At 39.5% G+C, this 23,400-nt stretch overlaps 1 non-coding gene across 1 annotated transcript; it reads right to left on the bottom strand.

The window, feature by feature from the left end:
- Positions 1-595: 595 nt before the first annotated feature.
- On the bottom strand, positions 596-668 carry TRNAF-GAA (transfer RNA phenylalanine (anticodon GAA)). The gene has a single exon. It is a non-coding gene; the product is annotated as a tRNA-Phe (tRNA).
- Positions 669-23,400: the final 22,732 nt, after the last annotated feature.

A 23,400-nucleotide genomic window follows, 5' to 3' on the forward strand; every position in this document is an offset into this window, starting at 1 on the left:
GGCATCCACAACCTCTCTGGACAGCCTGTTCCAGCACCTCACCATTCTCAAAGTAAAGAACTTCCCCCTGACATCCAATCTAAATCTTCCCTCCCTCAACTTAAAACCACTTCCCTGGGGACTCTGATACTTGGCGGTCCTGGTGGATAAAGATAATTCTTCTATTTTTGGGCAAGTTGGCAGACAGCAGTTGGAACAGCGAGTGAGTTAGCATCCTTGCAGTTTCCTCCAGACCAATGCTGATTCCACTTCAGTGAACACAGCTTGTACCAGGAGATCCTTTTTCTTATGCAGGCCTTTACCAGTCAACTCTAGACACATCTTACTTCCCACCTTCTGTGACATGACAAAATATCATTGCTCAGATTTTATTAGCAATGGTGCAGCTGGGAAGGCTTGAGGAGGGATGAATGCACAGGTGGAGTTTTTTTTTTTCAGTCTAAAGACAAGTTTGTCTCCTTAACAGCACCGGTACCCACCCAGCACACCCTGATGGAGAGAGGTGATTCCTGGGCTCCAGTTTATCCCACATCTCCATTCCATGTCTGTGTTGTACAAGCCACACCTGAAACCCACAAAACTATGGAAAAACTACTGCTGAAGCCCGGGATTGAACCAGGGACCTTTAGATCTTCAGTCTAACGCTCTCCCAGCTGAGCTACTTCAGCACTCTTTAATAATTGCTAATTGCTAATTCTAATATTCTAATATTCTAATATTCTAATGCTAATACTAATAATTGCATGACCCAATCACAAATAAGTTTCAGAGTTTTACAGTTCAGTATATTGTTTGTTAAGTAAAGCGTAAACATCACCTTCTCTGATTTTCTGGTCATCCTTCTCATCTCTTTGGCATCTGATCTCCTCTGGTGCTCTCTAGAAGATGAATATGAAATAATGGCAGGCAACAGCTCCAGCACTTCTTACCATTTCATGACAGCACAAAGAAACCAAGATGTGCTTCAGCTGTGAAAGTGGGGGGGTCAGAACTCTGACAGATTCTTCTCACCTGTCCTCACTTTCCTTCCCATCTCTTGGAATCTTGTCACTTACTCCAATAATGTTTGCTTAGAGCTTTCCTCCCCTTCTAACACTACCTCCCTGAACTCAGGTGGAGGTGAGGAGAAATCCAGATGCACTAACCTGAAGTCAAAGTTTAGGTAGATGCACTTTGGAATGAAGAAACATCCCATATTCCCATTATGGAGAGGACTGTACATAGCAAATTTCTGTACCAAATTAAGAGAGAATTTATAGAATCACACAAACTTCTAGCACTCCATATGAAGTGCTGCACTTTTCTCTCATTACCTGAGTATTAAAGACAAGTAGTAATGAAGAAGTTAACAAGAACAGTTGAGTAGTGGCAGGTAGCTGTAGAAGTTGGTCCTGGCAGATGTACTCACTTCCTTGCTCCAACCAGATTTGCATCAGGACTTGAAGAAAGTAATCTTCATGTCTTTTATGTCATACCAGCTCCAGGCTCTGAACAAAGAAGAGCAGTTTTCATTAACTCCTGCTACTGTGGTTTCTATCCATATATTCACTTTCGTATTTCACACTATGACCAACACCATTCCCTTCTGGCTGAATCTGCTTTTGATAATAAGTCTAGAAGGAAAGTCAGTCTTTCTCTGAATAAAGCAATTTATGGAGACTCCATCTCTTCCCTTGATACAAGGGTTTTACAAGTTTTATAAGTCTCATGGTTTAACCAGGTTTTAATTCCAGGGAAAATGTATCAGTCAGTAGCTCCTGTTACGTTCCCCATCAGAAGAAAGAAAAAAGGAGCTGCCAAAGGAATTATGTCTGTAACAATTAGGTCACTTTTTTGTCATGTTAGTGTGATAAAGAATCAAGCACCTGTGATCAAATACCACAGGGCATTTTCTACAGTCTTTAAAACCTTATACCTCACTTGTTGGTTTATTTATTTGCTTTATTTTTTGCCTTTTGTGTGTGTGCATGTGTTTATTTATGGTGGCTTTCTTTTCTCTCTCTTTTTTTTTTTAATTAAACTTTTAAAACCTTTTGCTAAATCTATGCACAATCCCAGCAAAGAGAATACTAACGTCAGACATCCCAGTAGAAGAATCCCTTTCACAAGGTCATCATTTCTTCACACCCCCAGGGTTCACTTAGGACTTCTTTACATGACTATGGAGCATTGGCTGTTGTCCCATTCTAGCCTTTAGCCCTTTGCAAAAGGAGTCCCTTCTCCAAAGCTCTTCCTTCTATTTGCATGTTTCCATCTTTTGCTTGCAATGACACACATTTTTCATTTAGTTGTACAACATATCTAAATACTTACCAGTTTCCCTGCCTCTCCTGCAATAAGGACTTTACCACCTCCTCAACCTTTGCATCATTCATACATTTTACCATCAGTAAATTCATACTTCCTTCTAGCAACCTGCTGAAAGTAACATCATGTTTGGAAGCAATCTTTTCAGAACCTACTGAGAACTTTTTGCCTTTTCCATTTGTTAATAATTATCCATCAGCCAACACTCAAGATTCATGTGTTAGGTGTGTTTTAATCTATTTTATTGCTTTTAGTACATGTTAATCGCAACATGAGTGCAAAAAGTTGCCTGTTCACAAAGGTTAGAAGCGATTGCTTAGGAAAAATGCTCAGGGAAAGTAATGTGATGGTGGGTTGGAGCATTTTATTCAGCTATGGGAAACATCAGTCAAGGGAAATGCCTGTGGGAGTAGAGGTACACTGAATGCATAATAGCTGACATTTTCAATATTGCAGGAATTGTTTGCAGTAGTTTTTATGCAGCTCCATTTGTTTGCCTCAGAAAACTGCTCTTTCTTGAAGCTGGAGATTAATACTTACATAAAAAGCCTTTGCAGATACATACATCCATGAGTGTTTAGTTTGCATGATGTTATGTCATGGACCAAGCTGAACTCTGGTGTGTGTTTCTAAGTTCACTTCAACAAGGCAGATTTTGGAAAGAGCTGAAGTGAAACATGAGCAGAGTAGTATGAGTCCTGCTAATGGTGCTGCTATGAAAATGTTGACTGAATCTGTTTCACAGCCTGCAGTGCTATAACCACAGAGTAAATAAAACTGGTGGGAAAAGGTAAATATTTCTAACTCTGTTTCAGGATATGGTAAGAACAACATATTACTAGAGGAGGCATGCTGGCTGAAGGAATATAAGCTTTAGAAGCAGCAAATAAAGATAAATGTACTTTTCCATTTTTACTTGTCATTAACAAATGAACAAGTGGCATTTTCAAAAGCCAATGATAGCAGACAGATGAACAAATGAAAATGAGTCCGTGATCTAGAGCTTTGTGGAATCTAAGAGAAATTTCCCTCTAATACAGAATAATGTCTGCTAATGTAACGAAACTGGCAGCTTAGTGACATACAATTGAAAACATGATTGGAGAATATCAGTGTAAGGAGTAATGCTACCCCTCTCATCTAAGTGACCTTGTAATAGTGATGGGAAATTCCTTACCATATATTTAACCCAGTCAGATTATTAAAGATTTTTGCAAGGTTAAAGTCAGAGAAATACAGGCAAGGTATTATCTCCAGGGGAAGATTTTAATTGGCAGGCAATTATAGAATCAAAGAATCTTTTGAATGGTTAGCTACAGTCTGACGGACAAGTGGAAGAGAAGAAGGTTAACAGGAGTAATCAACATGGATTCACTAAATGCAAATCATGCTTGTCCAATCTGGCAGTCTTTTATGATGTCTTGACTAGATGCATGGAGAGCAGTGGATATTGTGCATCTTAACTTCAGCAAGGTCTTTGTCACTGCTCAGTGAGGAGGAACCTGATGAGGTTAAACAAGGGCAAGTGTAGAGTCTTGCAGCTGGAGAGGAATAACTGCAAGCATTGGTATAGGTTAGGAGCTGACCTGCTGGAAAGAAGTTCTGCAGAGGAGGACCTGGGTGTCCTCGTGGACAACAGATTGGCTATGAGTCAGAAATGTGCACTTTTGGCCAAGAAAGCCAAGGATATCCTGGGGTGCATTAAAAAGAGCAAGAGCAGAAGGTTGAGGGAGGTGATCTTTCCTCTCTACTCTGTTCTGAGGATACCACAGTGGAGACTGTGTCTGTTCTGTGCTCCTTCGTGAAAAAAATTGCAGGGAACTACTGGATGGAGCTCAGTAGAGGGCCACAAACATGATGAGGAGCCTGGAGCACCTCCATTATGAGGAAAGACTTAGAGACCTTGGGCTGTCCAGCCTGAAGAAGACTGAGAGGGGATCTGATTAATGCTTGTAAAAATCAAAGGGGTAGTAGTCAGGTGGATGGGGTCAGGCTCTGGTTAATGATGCCTGGCATCAGGGTTAGGGACAACATGCAAAAACTGGAACACGGGAAATTCAATACGAAGATGACTTTTTTTTACTTTGAGAGTTACAAAGCCAGAAGCTGGGACAGAAGCTGCATGGAGAAGTTGTGGAGTCTCCTTCTCTGGAAATATTCATAGAATCATAGAATCACTAATGTTGGAAAAAAACTCCAAGATCATCTCGTCCACCTGCCACCAATATTTCCCCACTAATCCATGTCCCTTAGTACAACATCTAATGTTTCGAAGTCTGCCTGGATTCTGTGCAATCTACTCTAGGGAACCTGCTTTACCAACACCAAGAACTTAGTGTTGCATTTGCAAAATTGAATTGTGAATTTAACTGCCTTTCTGGGCATTGTTAAGTGTGAGACCTCTCTCTTATTGTTTAGTGTGGATTAACACAAGTCATTCTAGATAGTGGCTTGTGTAAATCTTTCCATCATGTATCCATTTGTCGTGGATTAATTGGACCAATGAAAAAGAACCTTTGTGTCCCGTAGTCTCACACTTTTTTTGCCAGACCATTTTTGTCTGTCCTCTTGCATGAGTAGGTCTAACGTGAAGACGTCATTTCTCTTTGTAATATCGATAGCCCAGATGGTGGCTATTCTCCATTCCTTTGAAAACTGCTTAGTTTTTCTCTGTTTTAACAAACATTTTGGGCTGTGGACCTTGGATGGACAAATGCACCTTTCTGAAATCCTTGATGCATCTACAGATTCTCAATTCATTCTCTAGGAATCTGCTGTTTATTATTAGAGGCAAATGAATCACAGAATCGTAGAATTGTTTCAGTTGGAAGGGATCTTTAAAGGTCATCTAGTCCAACTCCCCTGCAAAGGACAAGGTCACCTACATATAGCTAGATCAGGGTGCTCAGAGCCCTGTCCAGTCTGATCTTGAATGTCTCCAGGGAACTGGACATGAAGTAAAAACAAGATCTTTTCATTATCAACAATAGCTCTCCAGCGAATGAAGAAGTTCTGAGCTCCTCACCAGATTTGATTTAACCAGAGCTAGAACTTCTAAACGGCGCTGGATATTGAGTGAAGGAAGGGAAGAAAAAAAGTAAAACAAAACCAAAAACACCTGTTCTTGGGAATTATTTTGGAGTGTGAAGATAAATAAAGGCCAGTAATTAGTTAGGGTTGTGGGTCTTTTTTTTTGGCAGTACATTGCATTTTTCAGATGTGAAATCTCCTTTCTGAATCCTCTTCTCCCACTCCATCCTCCAACACAACCAGCCACAGGCTACCTGATGTCAGCTCTTATTTAGTCCAAAGAAGCCTTTCTCTAGATGCTGCTAGTACTGGGACCAGTCCTAGGACTGGTAGGATGTAGGTAGATGTAGGCAGGACTGACTTTACTTTCTAACCTTTCAGCTGGGGAGGTGTTGTTTCCTTTGCAAAAAGTCAGCAGTGCCTCACAGGCCCTTTCCACCTGAAACAACACTGCCATTTTGAGTGTTGCTTGCAACTCCTGGCAATTTTTAGAAACTCTATTAGTTAGAAGAGCACATTAATGCAATGTTACTGTGGTGTTTAGGAAAGCTTTTCAAGTGCTCTCTCAGTGCCCCTCCTGAAAGCTGTGTTGCTAGGTTGCTCCAATACCAATTTTTTTCTTGTTCTTTATTGGCTTTGCTGCTGAATTTTTGTGTTTGTGGCTTTTTCTGGTTTGTTTGTTGTGCTATTTATTTTTTTTTTCCTGGTTAGGTACTCCATTCCAAGCTATTAATACTTATTTTTTGGCTGTTGTTAGTGCCATAGAACAGTTCAGTTCAGTTGAGGGGTTGTAAAGGCTCATGTTTTTGTTTTTTTTCAAGTGTCCTTGTAAATAGTGTTCTCATATGTTCTCAGTATGAATATTAATTTTCCCAGAGTAGTTCAGGGTCAAAGTATTTCTAGAAGACAATAGGCTTCTTTCATTCTGTGGGATCTGCTTATGGTGTCATATGTACACACTGCAATTAGGGAAGATTTTGCAGGGTGACAGATGGTGTGAACAGCAATGCCTTCCGTTGCAAGTTTTCCTTTTACACTCTTCCAAAAGAGGTGTATAACTTCAACTACACCTCACAGGGTGCGTGATATGAAATGAAATTCATTGATATTAGGAAGAAATTCTTTACTGTGAGGGTGGTGAGACATTGAAACGGTTTGCCCAGTGAAGTTATTTATGCCCCCTCCTTGGAAGCATTCAAGGCCAGGCTGGATGGGGCTTTGAGCAATCTGGTCTAGGGGGAAGTGTCCCTGCCTGGAGCGATGGGGGTTTGGAACTAGATGGTCTTAAATGTCCCTTCCAACCCAAACTATTCTATGATGAGGATGATGTTCTTGAACCAGCAGTGAAGTCTGGGAGGAAGTGTCAGTCATCGTCACTGTACCCCATGCAATGACATTAGCATTCAGAAAAGGTGTCATTTTTCAGTTGAGATAAGACACTTGAAATACTGCTCACTAGTATTTAGGATGATCTCTGTAGTTCTGGTTTTCCACTGAGGAAAGGAGTAAAGTAAACCTATTGAACTTCAGTCAGGTGGGATCCTGTTAGATCCACATCAGCTTAGATATGACAAGATAAAATACTTGTGTCAGCTCCAGCCTAAATTCCGCTGCTGCATCAGTGCTGAACTAAAGGTCCTGTGTCATATGTGCTCATCTCCTCTGGACATCTTGGGCCCCAAATATCACTGGGTACCTTTATGGATAACTGTATCACACTATGAGATGTTGCTTGGGTTGAATACAAGTGTCCTACCTTACAGAGTGGTATATAGTTATGATATTGACACTGCTCACACAAGGGCTTTCTTTGGTTGAAATAAGCTAGTTTGTTTACCTCAACTCTATTTGATATCAGTACTGCTCTGGAGAAAGGATCTTTTTTACAGAGCAAAACAAAAATAAGTAAAACAACTCTTGGCCATGCTTTTCCACAGTGCCATAGTATTCTATGGAAAGCCCTTTCAGGATCAGCAATACTGGGTGTTCCAGAATCCAGCTGCATCAACAATGCTTTAAGTGATGGTAGATATTAAGAATTCGAATCTTCCTCTTGTTAATACTGGGGGAACTTACGCACTGGAAATCAGTCATTGCTTACCACAATCATCCAGTCAATTGTAGCTTCACGAATTGCTCCACTACTCCAAAATTTTGAAACCTGGTTCCCTCCCCCTCCTTCCACATCTCTCCTGAGCCTTGTAGGCACAGTAAGGCAGAGCAGGAAGTATCAGAAAGACCAAATCTGTGGTGGAGTGATAATTCCTAATGTTGGCAGGCAAACCAAGCTAGGGACTTGTTGTGTGACCTTTACTGTTTCTGTTTGCTTGGTTGTCTGCATGATCAGGTGAAACTGCAGTGCATTTATTATTATTATTAATTATTATTAATTTATTATTTTTAAAAAATAATTGTAAATGATAAGCTTAGGCAAACCCAGGTTACTTACCTGCAAGAACTCATCTTCTTTTGCTTATAGGTCTAGGAAAATCAACTGACTTAAGCATCTCCTTATGCCTCCAGCTGTGAGCCTTCTTCTAATGTGATACCTTCACATGTCAGTGAGTTTGTAAGGGTCACTATGACAAGTGGGGTTTAAACCTCAGGTTCAGCCTAGGCTGCTACCAGGTCCCACTTCATTATGAAGAATCAAGGAACAAAGAGAGAGTGAGACTCTTGAGCTTATTTACTCTGTGTGTCTGCACATTTTAAAATAATTTTCTGTGTGACTTGTACTGTTCCGGTCATTTTCCTTTAACTGAGTAGAGTACTACCTCCTCATAATTTTAATGAGCATCCTAATGGCTTGAGCTTCCCTTAAAGCTCTTGATCTTGGACTCAAGTTATTTCTGTGGTAATCACTACTTTCCCACATAATATACTCCCATAACTGTCAGTATAGTCTTTCCAATATGATCTGCTTGCATTCAAATTGGTTGAAAATAAAAATGACAGACATGAAGATTCTGGTTCTATGAATTAAACTACGTGTGTTGATAACTGAACGAGGACTGATTCCACTGCAGTAATAACTCTCTCGGTCCTGAAGAGCTCTTCCCCTTGATGGAGGTCTACACAGGTTTGAACAGCCAAGGAGAGGGATTACTCTTACTCGTGCAGCATTCGATTTTTCCTTTTCTTTTGGTTTGTGGATGTAGAATTGCACTGGGTTTCATTCACTTGAAAATCCTGCTCTTATAAATGAAGTTCTGTTCAGAAGCAGATAAAAGATCCTGCAAGAGATGTGTTTTTAGCTACAAGCAATTTTATTGAAAGACCAGAGAAGAGACATGGCAATGTTGGAGAAGACCAGTCAGTTGCAGTGAGTGAAGAAGAATCATTTTGGGTCACAGGTAGCTCCAAAAGTAGTACCTCCTATTCATTTCCATGAGAGCAACAGATACAAAAAGCACAATAACATTGCTTGGTAGAGCAATCAAAACAATATTTTTCAAAAAATGTGCCACCATTACTTATCATTTTTGCCAGCAATGAACGAGAGTCTGCATGACACACTTGTAAAAATCTACACCAGTGGAAGTGATTCACTGTCACCACTGTTGGAACACACCATCCACCATCCTCACTGTGCTCACACTCACTATTTGGTCACTAGAAACATCCAGCAAGTATCAATGAATGTTAATGGGTGCCATTTTTTCCACACGGGATTTCGGTGACAAATCTTTGCTTCATCTGCACTTCTATGTCAGATGCCATTTTGTCAAACTGCCCCTCTGTTAACACCTGTCACAGGACAACAAAATGTAATGGAATATTGGTTGGAAGGTTCAGACTCTACTGTCATACCACCAACATCTGCCTCTGACATCACGGGCCAACATCACAAAATAGCAAGCATTACTTTCAGAGTAGCCCTCATAAAATATGTAATATAGTTAACAAATAAAAGTAACAAAACTAGTTTTTATTTTGGATTTTTTTATTAAAACATAAAAAAGGGAGCAACCAAAACATAAAGCTAGTGAGATATGTGATAATCTTTTTATGAATCCACTGCATCCATCCAGCTCCATGCAGCATGGGCTGCAACTCTTAGTGAGTTCTCAAGGAGTTCAATAGAGATCTTTTATGAAATTTTGCTCTTCCTATAATCGATCCTTCAAAAGAGTTGTTCATAAATATATGTACTGCAAAAAGCAATGACATGCATAAGACATGACTGTGAAGAGAGGGATATTTCTCTCTGGTAAGAGAGGGCTTATAAAAGTCTGATAAAGAGACATGATCAAATTTTTTATTGCAACCTTACACATTTTTACTTTGGCTATGTTGAAACATATTCGCACATTCCTTTACCAAAGTGGAAAGCGTGGCTGCATATTTTTTGCTGTTCACTGGACTGTGTTTAGTCGATTTGTCAAAATGCAAAAACTTATTTGCCATAACTTGAGCTGGCACTGAAGTGTGCCTCGTGTACTGGTTTCAGCCCAAATTGGGTTCATAGAACACCAATGTTCATTTGGTGCTCAGGAACTGAGCTGGGCCACAGATTGGAGATGACTGACTGAGGTAATCTATTTTGACCATCAAGGTAAGGACGTGTTCCTTGTATGAAATATCATCAAAAGATATTGAGGACTTGTGTCCAGACTGCTGAAAAGAGGGATCACAACATGACAAGAATGCAGTTAGATGACTGGGACTTTAGGTTTTGGATGCCCCATCCCTGGAGGCATTCAAGGCCGGACTGAATGTGGCTCTGGGCAGCCTGGACTGGTGGTTAGCAACCCTGCACATAGCAGGGGGTTGAAACTAGATGAGCTTTGTGGTCCTTTACAACCCTGGTCATCCTATGATTCAATGATTCTATGATGATTCTATGTGTGGTTGTACACTGCCCAAAGCATAAGTGGAGAAAAAGAGTCTGCTCTTGAATTAAGCCATAGCATCCAAGATTGGCACATGCAACTCTTTCTTTATTGCAAATGAAGCTTGGGAAAAGCATTTGATAGGGAAGCTGTGATTTCATCCTGAATATTCTCCTAGGTTTGTGGAATTTATATCAGAACTTGAGTCTAAGTGGGAATTGAACACTTACCAAGCAAATGTTATCTGAGATGATGAGAAGAAGAGATCCCTCCTCAGACTTGAAGCATGAGCAGAGAAAAATATGACAAACTGTCCCACAAAACTGTTTCCCAGTCAGAGCGCTCAAGGGCAATAAATAACTCTCAACCCTGGTTAATATTTCCCTGAAAGAGAGAGGCATTTAGGAGGGAGCAAGCTTTGTAACAATGAAATGTCAGTGGTGACGTTAAAGGGGAAAAAAATGCTCCCAATCGATGCGCTGAGAAGAGAGCTGCAATAGATCTAAAGAGCACAGCTCTGTGTCTGCAGAGGGATTTTCCCCTCCCTCTTGCCTCCTTTGTTGTTCATCATATTTCCTTCTGGATATGGTCTGCAGAGACAGCCTGCTAAAAATCAAGAGACATAAAGATCTCACAGGCTTTCTTATGCCTCATGCAATGCTATATTCACTGTCAAGTGCAGGTTTTATGGCTTCTCTGAGGCAAGATTCTGGTTTCTTCAAGGATGCCAGGGGCCACAATTACTGCCCTTTGACCCTGAGATGCTGATAGACTGATGGATGAACTGTAAGAGGAAAATGACTCATCTCAACAAGTTACTGCCATAGGATCCTATCAATACAATCCTATTATTACCTCTGTTAGAGAATCTGTGAAATCTGCAGAAGAGAGGTAAAAATGGAGAACAGTTAGAATCATGGAAATGTTAAGGCTGGAAAAGACTATAACTCATCACCAACATTCCCACTAACCATGTGTACCAAGTACCCTTGAAGCACTAGAGCAAACTGTCTTTCACAATTTGGTGTGGTCTTGGTTTCTTGATCCTTTTTCTTTCAACCTGTCTGAAAGCCCAGATCTTCTTCTGACAAGATACTTGATGTCCCACCAAGACCTACAGTGTAGGAACAATCCTTGAACATCTGGACTTATTCAGAATTGTATATAGGAGGAAGAATAAATGCTGATTTCTCCAGCTCTGTTCTTTAACTGTTGGTAACTTCTGCTATAAAACTCTATTGCATAAAATCCTGCACTTCTCTGAGAGAATGGTTTACTATACTCTACTGTGAGGCTATTTAAAGCACAAGGATGCACATAATGACCAGAGCAAACTGTTCTGGGGCTTGCAAGCCCTAGTCCAAGAATGGATGCCTTGGTAAATAACGTCCATTACAGAGCAAAGCAAGCAATTGTTTAATCATGTAAGAGTCTGTAAGACCTCCTTCATTTTTTGGACAGGGTTTGACTCTCCAGTAGGCTTTAAGTGAGCAAATCCCAAGTTTTCACTCATCTGCTGTGTTTAAGCTTTACTCATGCACAAAACTACTTGTAACTTCAGGGACTAACCTTGGAGTTTCCCACACAATTGCTGAGCATGTGCTGACCCCAGGCTGTGGGCTACTCTAAACCACAGCCTTGTAATTGCTACTGTGATCTGCCCCACTGAGCATGAGCAATTATTTTGCCAGCACTGCAAGGACTTGAAGCCCCATCCCACCCATGAGGTTAACTGGGGAGAGTATAGCTTTAGGGCTGTTCATTTATTATTGATATCAAGTGGAAGTACAAAGTAATTAAGAGAGAGGCAGTTGGATCCCTGCTGTTCTGTGCTGAGTGCTGTTTCAGCTATGGCCAGAAATTCTACATTTTCCAAATTTTTTTCTATACGCCCCTGCTAACATCTGACAATCTCCCACCAGACCCTTCCTGCTGTGCACTCTGCAACCAGCTGGCTAAGAAACATGAAATACTGTGGCCAGCAACCCGCCAGAAATTATATTACCAGTGCAGTAGCTACATAACCTATAAGTCTCTGTCTAGATTTGCAAAATACACGTGGCAGGGAAAAACTGCTCAGCTCTTGTTAAACCAACTCTGAACTAAGCAGTTTATTGAGTTATTAATGACACAATGAACTGACAGTAAGACAACCTTGCAGTCAAGATTGATATCAGCAATATAACAGACAAACTGCAATACAAAACATAAAAATAGCAATAAACACTGTAATATCTTTTCCTAATTTTGTTTAGTTCATACTCAAAATGCCTGAGGGATAGAATGCCATCCAGAGAGACTTAGACAGGCTTGAGCAGTGGGCCCAGAAGAAAATCATGAAGTTCAACAAAGCCAAAGAAAGGTCTTGCACCTGAGTCTTGGGAACCCATGCTATCGATACAAGCTGGGGGATGTAAGGATAGAGCTCAGCCCTGCTGAAAAGGACTTGAGGGTACTGCTGGATGTCAAGCAGGACATGAGCCAGCAATGTGCAATGTGCCCCCGCAGCTGAGAAGGCTCCAAGGAGGTGTAAAGAGGCCTTACAGTACCTAAAGGGGGGCTGTAAGAAAGAAGAGGACAGACTCTTTAGCAGGGTCAATTGAGATAGGACAAGGAGAAATTGTTTCATACTAAAAGAGGGAGATTTAGACTCGATATAAGGCAGAAGTTTTTATAATAAGGCTCATGAGGCACTGGCACAGGCTGCCCAGATATGTCCTGAACATTCAAGGTTTGGTTGGATGGGACTCTGAGGAACCTGGCCTAACTGTAGGTGTCTCTGTTCATTGCTGAGGAGTTAGGGTAGATGGGCTTTAAGGGTCCTTTCCAACTCAAATGATTCTATTCTATTCTATGATTCCTTGGGCTTTAGGAGTGAAGGCTCCCCATACAATTTTTTGGGGGATGAGGAATTGGTATTATTGCAAGACAGAAAGGAGAGAGAGAATACTCGAGGAGAGCACCTGAAAAGAAAGAAGTTACAAGGACACAAGTCTGCCAATATCCATGTTTCCCAGTGTGCTGGAAACACTCTTGGTTGAACAGCATGTGGATTAGCAGCACTGCAAAATCAAATTCCACCAGCTAGATTCTTATGCATGTACTTCTGATGAGATCCACTGGAGTACTCTTTGGTGTGATTTCAGGGTATGGCCAAGACTTGTACCTGCGAAGTTGCAGTTTTAGCCACCAGTGCTGGGAATAGCTGAAGATGGTCTCTCAGGAGAAGAAAAAAGCTACCTTAGAAATTGTACCCACAACACAGAAAGACTTTACGGGATTAATTATGTGCATCTACCTCCATGTGAGGCTGCTTCCCTGTGTCCTTTCTAGCCCGACTTCGGCAGCTGAATCAGTTGAGGTAAAATGACATTAATTTCTTCCTGAAACAAGCAACAGGAATGCTATATTCTGATGCATCATGACATAGCACATTCCTTGAGAGTGGAAAGGATGGAAATTCTAGCTACTCCAAGCCTCCAGAAATTGAAAGTAACTCCTATCCAAAACGAGGGTAATATTAATACTCTTTAAAGTTCAGAACACTGCATGACTCTCACACTTAGTTTTGCAGTCAAATGCTTCTAGGCTCAGAGAAAGCTGTTCCTGCTTGTGCAGATCACAGCTCCAGTCTTTATTTCACCATCATCACTATCCCGAGGCTGTAGCAGAGCTGGCAAAGAACAATTCCTCCAATAAAACTGTTTTATGGGTATGCTGCTTTGCTCCTACCCACCCACTTAACACACTTTGTCAAAACCAAACTATTAAAAAGCAAAATAAAAGAGATGACTTTCAAATTAAATAGCAAAGCTGGAGCCAATTGGGTGGTTAGTGATTATGAAATCTTTATGACTGTGACATTGACGTGACTGAGGAAGATAGGGAAGGGAGGGAAGCAATAGTATTTTATGGATGGCCTGAGCTCTCCAGTTTTTTTAATGCATGATAGAAGCAGTACAAGAAAGTAGGCAAGGAAATTGCAGATACTTCCTTTATTCATCAAAGAAGAAGCCAGGAACAGTCACATACCTTCCAGTACACATACTGTCAATTGAAGGAAAGACCTAGGGCAGTAAGAAATCAAATTTGAATGGTTTCCAACTTGTATTACAACTTTGAAATCGTATGTGATAGATGAACCTTTTTTTTTTTTTCTTGCTTCCATCCCTGCATTTGCACAGGTGACAAACTGGAAAAAACTTAATCACGAAAAAACATTTTCTTGGGTTAAATAAACCCCAAATAATTAATTCTTTTGTTGAAACAAATTGTCATCTTGAGTAAAACAATTATTCAATCTGGATCAAATGCTTTTTGCCTCTAAATAGGTTGTTTTGGGATATCTTTCTAAATTAAATATTGCCTATGAAGAAAGACAAAATACCTCGTTGTTGAAATCTTTCTTTCCAGCTGGAGAAGTCTGCTGCTAAATGGACCTGGAGAATTTTGGTCTAACAGTTTCAAAGCAAAAAAGTACTTAAGGAAATATTTTGCTGTGCATTAATACCAACGTGATGTCTTTTCTTGGGCTTATGCCACTCTTACTCTGCTGTTATCAGTGAAGATACTAATGGAACACTTTTTATGTGTACATAAATAAAGGCTACAATATACAGCAACATTAGATTGGAGGTAAAAGCATCATTTCTACCGGCACATTTTTACTTTGGTGTAAGAGAAACTGGAGAAATCAGAGAAGAACCCTATGCTGTACTTGTAGCTGCATCTTCTACTTGTCAGCCTTCTCCTCCATTTACTAAGCAAATGAACCAGGAATTATCTTCTGACATTAAGATACTATATAAATGAATACTCAGCATGCACCAAACCGCATATAGACAGATGAACAAATTCATTTTGCGCCTGAAACTCAAAATGTATAAATGATTGTGATCCTTCAACAGGGGGCATATTTTCAAGATAAGTAGAGTTAAAAAGCAAAAGGTTTCTGCAAAACTGGGGAAATCTTAAGCTAAAGTGTATAAAAAGCTAAAGTGCCTTAAGCTATTCTGATCTCTTGTTTACTCATTGCAAAGATCCTTTGTTAATCATTACCGTGTGGGTTTGAAGTATCTGTTATTCTGGAAGTGCCACACGGTCTTATCTACCTTAACCAGGAGTCTACAGTGACTTAGATCATTAAGCAGTGATGGATTTTACATATAAAAAAAGCCATATCTCACATCATTAACATTTAAGTTGCCATTCTGCATTTTATTTCCCCTAAATAAAATGATTTCAGAAACTGTAACAGTTGGGATTGGCTGTACTGAAGCCTCATGAGGCTTGATAAGAAAGACTAAAACGTGAGAGGAAGGTTCAGAAAGACTATCAAGGAATTTTTTCAAGGGAAGGTGAAAGTAAATACACTAACTTTAGAAACCAATTGTCTTTGTGACTCCAGATTTCCTTATTCTCAACGAAGATGAAGCTCTTCCTCATTGGAGGTAACGGATACCCAGAAGCAGATGGAGGCTCAGAAGACCCATGGAGTGCAGACTTTGCTCATACAAACTTGATGAAGATCAGGTAGCTCTCAACAGAAAATCATACAATTATTGAGGTCAGCAGGAACTTTGGAGGCATACCCCACATTTAAAGCACAGTTAACATGGAAATTAGCACCAGTTCAAAATTAGTGAATGCTGCTTAGGGACTTATCTAGTAAGGTTTCATCTCCAAAGATGAAAATCTCACATTTTTTTCTACTGTTTTGATATTTGTCAGCCCCAGCTTTATATTTGTTTCTCTAAAATCAAATCATATTTTCCTGCTTTTCATTCCATGCTTCTGAACCTCATTCTATTACATGGGAAAGGCTTTGTCTTCTGCTTTCATGTTTAATAGCAATAACAAGTGTCCTCTACCTCATCTCCGGACTGAACAAAGCCAGATCACACACCATTTCCCTAAGGATATAATTGCTCTGGAATTATTTGCAGGAAAACAGCCTTAAGATGTGCTGGGAAGTTTTGGATTGCATATTAGGAAAAAAAAAATTTCTCAGAAAGAGTGGTAAGCTATTGGAACAGGCTGCTCAGGACAGTGGTGGAGTACCCATCTCTGGAAGTGTTCAGGAAATGGAGAGATGTGGCACTGAAGGATGTGGATTAGTGGCCACAGTAAGAACGTATTGATGGTTGGACTTGATGATCTTGGAGGTCTTTTCCAGCCCTTATGATTCTATGATTTTTTTCTACTTGGCCACTGAAAAAGATGGTTATAGAAATACTGAGAATAGTTGGCTGTAGGTCTGAAAATATGGGGACAAAACAGCCAAGTAACTTTCCATTCTATAATGGCTTTTATCTTCTGGGTAAGAGTATCATATTGTTGTTCCCTTGTTTGTTCAGCATTAGCTATGCAAAGCACTGCTAGATGACTTACATCATAAAAGAGTTTTGAATGCCTACCCTGGGCAGCTTCAATATTTGAACCACCAGGTTCCCAATGATCTTCAGTGAACTCCACACATTCAGAATCAGGAGTAGAAACTGGCTCTACTCTGCGCTGCAGAAAGTGCCTTGAGATTGCATCTAAGATCAAATTCACTTCAGCTGACATAGTCACAGGGGTATTTTTATAGCAGTTTAAATCATTAGTATTCACAGGTGATTTAGACACAGGTAACCTCCCTTTCCTGACTAGTAGCTGAAGGGTCTAGAATGTCCAGAAGCCTCTGATCAGGTGAGAATACTGTTCTCCAATCAGGAAGTTTTGAAATCCCTACCTGAAGGGCATTTTATTTATTTATTTATTCATTTATTTATTTCCCCTAAGAAATTCAGGAAATGATAGCTGGAAGCTGAAACAATGTGTATTTATTTATTTATATACTTATTTTGCAGAGAAGATAAGCTACCAGATCCACAGGAGAAAAAAAAAAGCAAAAAGAAACAAAGAAATCTCTAAGCAAGAATGCGTTTTTAAAAGATTAGTATTTTTTCTTGTTTCTCTGTTCTATAGGTGAGACAGAAATTGTTATATCAGACATGATTGTGCATAAAGATGATCTTGATCATTGTTAGTGCCCTATCTGGATTGCAGGCACATTGCCTGATTGCTATCTTGAAATAATCACTGCCTAATTACTTCAGTGTCAACCACCCAAAAGCAAAGTTCTCTTCAGAACATGAGATTAGAATTCAGTGGGAGATACGACCCTGCAGAAGAGACCTCACAAGCTATCTCACAGACTTCATTTCATCTTACATTTCACTTAGCAGTTAGGGCTGTTTTAATGAAACGAAAGTTGAATTAATCTGTGGGCAAAATAACTTATCCAACCTGTCTGAAATATAAAACAAAAAAGAAGAGCAAAGGAGGTAGGTTCTGTTATATGAGTTTGTTCAGCTCTCCAGAATATAAGTTGCTCAAACTGCATTTCAGACAGGTTGCTTTAGCATTTTAAATCATGCTCAAGAAAGCTACTTTGCAGTTAATAACGAAACCGCATTGATATTCCAGTGTCAACTTTTAAATAATTACAAGATAGAAGAACACTGGGAAAATTAACTACAGTTGCTGAGGCAGCTGCGGCCCTGAGGACTAATAGAGTGCAATTATCAGAAGGTAAATATTCACACAGACTTACACTATGCTCACAAGAAAACGTGAAAGCAACTAGACTTGGAGAGCATTCAGAATGACAAGAAAGCCTGGCAATTTGTTGAGATCAAAGGTGGATTTACTGGGGAGCAGGAGAGTGTAATCCACCAGCCTATTTCATATCAGCAGCACCCATGTACTGTTGGTCATGGGGCAAACATGGAGTTTACTGTCCACCCATCATTGAATCATTTCCCTTATGAAAGACCTCTGAGATTATCAATAAAAAAGTCCAGTGGGTTGACTCATCCCCATCATGCCCAGTTAAGCCACGTCCTTAAGTGCCAGATCTCCATCCTTCTTGTAGATCTCCAGAGATGGTGACTCTACCACTAGGTAGCCTATTCCCATGAATTACCACTCTTTTTGTGAAGAAAGTCTTCCTAATATCAAAACTAAACCTCCCCTGAACTCAGCTGGGTTTGGATATTGTTAACATATTTTCTTACTGGTTCTACTACGTCTACACTACCCCAGGAACAAACTGATCTTTAATACAAGTTGGTGAACAAGCTTCCCAGAAATGTATTTCTCTTAGGAATGTGATGGAGTGGTTTGTTTTAGTATTAATTAAGTGTCAATATAAAAGAATTTCTTCTATAATATTCCCTTCTTTCGTAAGTCAATTTTTCAACAGCTATATATCGTAATGTCATCTTCAGAAGACACCTCTTCTGCCTCTCAAAAATAGAAACTGGGGCATTCAGACTGTCTTCATGGCATAGAACAGCAGTAACATTTCTGAAAGTGGTAAGGTCTTCACAGTGTTCTGTGTTTTTCTTTGCATGCCAAGAGGGCAATAACGTGATCCTGGAATTCAGTCAAACACTAGGTGAGCTATGGAAACTGGGATGCACTTCTGGATCCAACACTACATTGAGTTGGAAAGACTAAGAGTTGAAGTTTCATGTAGATAAGTATTTGATAGGTTTCATGTTGTTCAGGCATCTAGGTAGCCCAACCTAGGAAGTCTAATGGAACTTCAATACTGTGGAAATTCAGAGCCCTTTTTTTGGGCTATGTGATAGCCCATGATGAAGACATCAAGAAATGGGAAGAGACATCTAGAGCTGCTGGGGACATTCCTCCTCCTCATTATGGAGAAAGGGATAGTGATTACAATCACTCCCTTTCCAGATAGGGAAGCAGTTGATAAAATTTCTCCGAGATAAGTTTATAGATGCTGCAAACCAAACTTTTGCAGAGTGTAGATACTGAGAAGGTCACCTTAGGGAAGAACAGTTGTTTGTCTGCACTACTTCACTATAACAAGTCCATACAAAGAATGGAGACATTGTGATGTGAGGGAAACTCAGGTTTTGGGGGCATCTCAGATCTAAAGCTCTGAATGTGATGCAGTTCCTCTGGCTAGTTGGGTCTGTCATTTAATAGATCATAGAATCATAGAGTCATGTAATAACCCAAGATGGAAGTGATTCATAAGGATCATTGAGTCCAAAGAACTCTCTCCTAAAACCACCTTGTTTTAGGGGACTGCAGAATGAATTTCCCTGAAGGATGTAGATTAGAATGCCAGGACCAGTTTAACACTGAAATGTCCACATCTGGTTGTCCCAGTGATGTCTGTCATCTTCCCCACCAAATACTTTTTTTATCAAATCTCTCTCTCTCTGATATCCAAGGCCCACATAACCACGTTTGGTGTGCTGACCTGCAGTCATTTTTAGCTTTCCCTATATACACAGGAACTTATCTGCCTGCAGAATGGACCTCTCCTCTTGGAAAAAAAAAATGATATGGTACTAATGGTCTTACCCTCTGCCATCATAAAGATTTCCGATTTCCTCTCTGTGCACCCCTGTGAGCACAAAATCAATAAGAATGAAAATAACCAAGATCTTTTTTTTAATTTTTCTTTAATATATTTATCCCCTTAAGTATGCTAACCTGAGGGGAGTAGAATGCATTTTGCCTGTGTTTATTAGACACTGAATCAAGCTGGAGAAAGGGAAAAATCAATTGATCACCTGACCTAAACTGCAATTGACTTCAGTCTATTATCATGGTGTATCTACAATTATTCCAGACTGCTTACTCCCCAGAGGGCTTTGTATCAGAGAAAAGACTTTAACAACATGCCTAGACTGTCTCCCCATCTTGATTTCTGCTGACAAGCACTGACAAACTTTCTGGATACTTTCTCAGAGCAGCCTGTTGGTTTCTTGCCTTCTCATTCCTTTTGAAGGGCACATGTACATCTTTAAGGACAGGAGTTTTTTGGGGAGACGATTCTGACACGCATTAACATACTTTAACTTGTATTGAGAATAAGGAGTCTTTCACTGTAAATTCTGCATGTGTCATCTGATCCCAGTGGCTTTGTACGCAATTGATATTGCTCCAGTTTTCATTCCCCTTCATGTTCTCATTGCAAGTAGTATTTGCTTTTCCATAAGCAGAATTTGATAGTTACAATGATTTCTAGTCTTGTACTACACAGACTCATTTATCTTCATCTTAATATGTAATCTGTGATATATTCTCAAATGATAATATTCACATCCATTTTTGATACTCATAAATAATCACACTTCTGGACTTTACAGCCTATTACATCCTATTACTAAACAACACCTGCACTGCACTTCACTCTCTCAAAACTCTTTTCAGATATCCACGATGACACTAACACTCAAAAAAAAAAAAAACACTTTTGTTGTAGGGAAGAATTTTCATTATGTAGGAACAAATGTTCAAAATGGATTGCATTTAGCATATTAACAATCATGCTAAACTGAACTCTTCTATCCTATCCTATCCTATCCTATCCTATCCTATCCTATCCTATCCTATCCTATCCTATCCACTTGGTCCTTTAGAAAAGTGTAGAGCAAGATATTTTTACAATCATCTACTAGTATCCAAGATCACAAATTGTATTATGAGTAAATGATTCCACAAAGGTTAAAATCAAGAGGGACAAAATTAGGAATGTGGAATGCACGAATTAATACTATTTCAAAATACTACAGAGAATACCACTATAACTGCTCATAGCATCTTTTCCTACTAAGATTGTTTTCCAGTGAATTAGTTCTTGTTAGTCAGGCTTCATTGAAATCTTCATGGTTAAAAGGAAGCAAAATTGTATGTCTGTTAGTTGTTAAGTCTTTAAGTGCTTTTAAATTTCAATGGCAGTTTATCAAGAAATGTACAGCAAGATACATACTTATCATTTTGTGAAAAATCTGCCTGGGGAAGAAGGGGGAGTTTTCTGCTCCCCTCTAAGTATTCCCTACTCTGAGTATGTGGTTAGCATCTGCATTTACTCAACTGAAAAAAAAAGTGAAATATAAAAGTAATGGACTCTTCCTGATTCCCAGGAATTTTTTTAAAATATTAATTTGGATCCATAGCAGTTCATTCATCGCTGTTCCTGTGACAATTCCTGCAACAATTCCTGCAGTGTGTCACTGGAGCTGCACATCTGTGGGTTAAGCTGTACTCAGTTCTATTATGGGGTTTTCCATTTGAAATGTGGAGAAATCCAAGACAGTGTTGTAAAGGTGCACAGGGAAGTGCAGAAAAAGCTGTCTATGTTGGGGAAAAATAAGAAATACAGCAGTTTTCTTCCTCTGTAGGATATCTTTTTCATCAGTGAGAAGAAAACCCATTGACAGACTGATGGAAGTCCTACAGAAATCACTATGGTGGTTAGAGAGCTGGAATATATGCAAGGGGATGGGATCTTCTGGAGCTAAACTTTGTGTGCCCAGAGTTGTGTCTGTGGTCAATTATGTCTTTTGGAAGGCATCGGAGGAAGCAGGCATTGGTCAACATGTGTGTGACTCAGGTGCAAATAGACCACAGTAAAGATTTCCACATGAACATCTTGCAGTTCTCAACATGTTTAAAATCCTCAAGTTAAGAATCCTGTTGGAAAAAGATGACATATTTAGGGAAATTTTGATGAACAGCAGCTCAATTAAAGCAAACTCAGACAGTAATATTTCTGAAGGAGAACCACTGACAAATAATTACTTGTAATGGTGCAATAGATTTTCCAAGCTCCTGAGTTCTCTGGAACCAGAATCACAGACACAGGCAGCACTGGCCAAGACTTCCTTTGGAAGTGCACCCATAAATTTTACAAACCACTGAGAATTATTGCTCTTCTCAAGGAGCCCAGATGACAATAGCAAAGTGCTGAAATGTACATCCATCCATCCATCCATCTATCTATCTATCTATCTATCTGTCAATCAATCAATCAATCTATCTATCCATCCATCCATCCTTCCATCCATCTGTCTAGCTATCTGTCTAGTTTTTTTTCTTGTACTCAAAGTAGATTCTGGTTTTCACCACAAATTTACTTTACTTCATCTTTATTTTAGAGGGGTTTCAACATGTAAAGACATAAGGAAAACAGGGCTTCCCTTTAATGAGTCTTGCCAAAAGAAGAGAGAAGTATTTTGAGGCTAGACTTCCTGCTTGTTCTATTGAAGAGAATATTTTTGTGCTTTTTGGTGAAAGGAGAACTGTGGTGGAAGGTGGCATCAGAGTCAAACTTACAGATTTTGACACACACTGAAGTACTTAAATCATAAAAGAGACCTCACATTGTTAAGGATGTATTTAGGCTCTTTGTATATGGAACATGAGTCCTGAGTCCTGATCTTCAACTCCTTTGTGTTCCAGAATACCCTAGAGCTCACTGAAGCAAGCAGAGATTTTGTAAAAGCAATAATAATAATAAAAAAAGCACTGTTTCAAATTATAAAATGATTAAATATGGTTAAATTTGAAACTGCTCTGGCAAAGTGCAATAGTAAAAGGCTATTAAGTGAGCTGTCCATTTATAGAAAGCATAAGATATAAAATTCATTTTTAATGGACTGTTTCCATGGAAATGTTCTTTAGTAGAGACGTTTTATAGTGTATTAAGCAGCACAAGGAGGTAAGCTGACTGTAGTGGTGACTGTAATGCAAGGTCTATGGTTTGTAAAAAATTGAAACCGTTAAAAGGTTTACAGCCAAGAGAGTGAGGAGTATTTCAATGCCATTTATCACTCAGCCAGCAAAATTAAGTGCTGAAACTCAGCACACCTACTGAAGTGGAATCTCCCTATTGGCTCATAACCAGAGTATCTCAGAAAAAGGAAGATCTGTTCCTTGATTATGGAGGCAATAATAATTATAGATAATTTGTACATCCTCATTCCATTAATTGATGGAATCTCAAAGCATTTTCCAAAAAATAATTAAATAACTCACTCTACGCAGTAAAATTATTCTGCTCGATAAAACCTTGCTTTTATTTGCAACTTGCTTCTTCTCCCATGCCTGCTGAAATTTCAGTGATATGCTACTAAGATTGCGGTCTAGGCAGAAGATGACAATGACAAAGGTTCAGAAGGAATGTGGTTAATGACTCAGAGACTTTAGCAACCAAATAAGAATGAAAAAGATTAGGAAAAAAAGCAGTCCCAGGCGGGGGAGAGGCTTTGCCTGTTGTTTTGAGACATGGCTCTTCCAGACAAAGGAGATATCCTGGACGTTTTCAGACAGTGAGTCTGAGAGGATTAGGACAACATAGTCAACATCTTCCAGTGGCTCAAAAAATGTCTGTTTTTTGAGAGCTCCAACAACATCAAGC

The sequence above is a fragment of the Lagopus muta genome, chromosome 3, assembly GCF_023343835.1.
Source record: "Lagopus muta isolate bLagMut1 chromosome 3, bLagMut1 primary, whole genome shotgun sequence".
Taxonomy (NCBI): Eukaryota; Metazoa; Chordata; class Aves; order Galliformes; family Phasianidae; genus Lagopus; species Lagopus muta.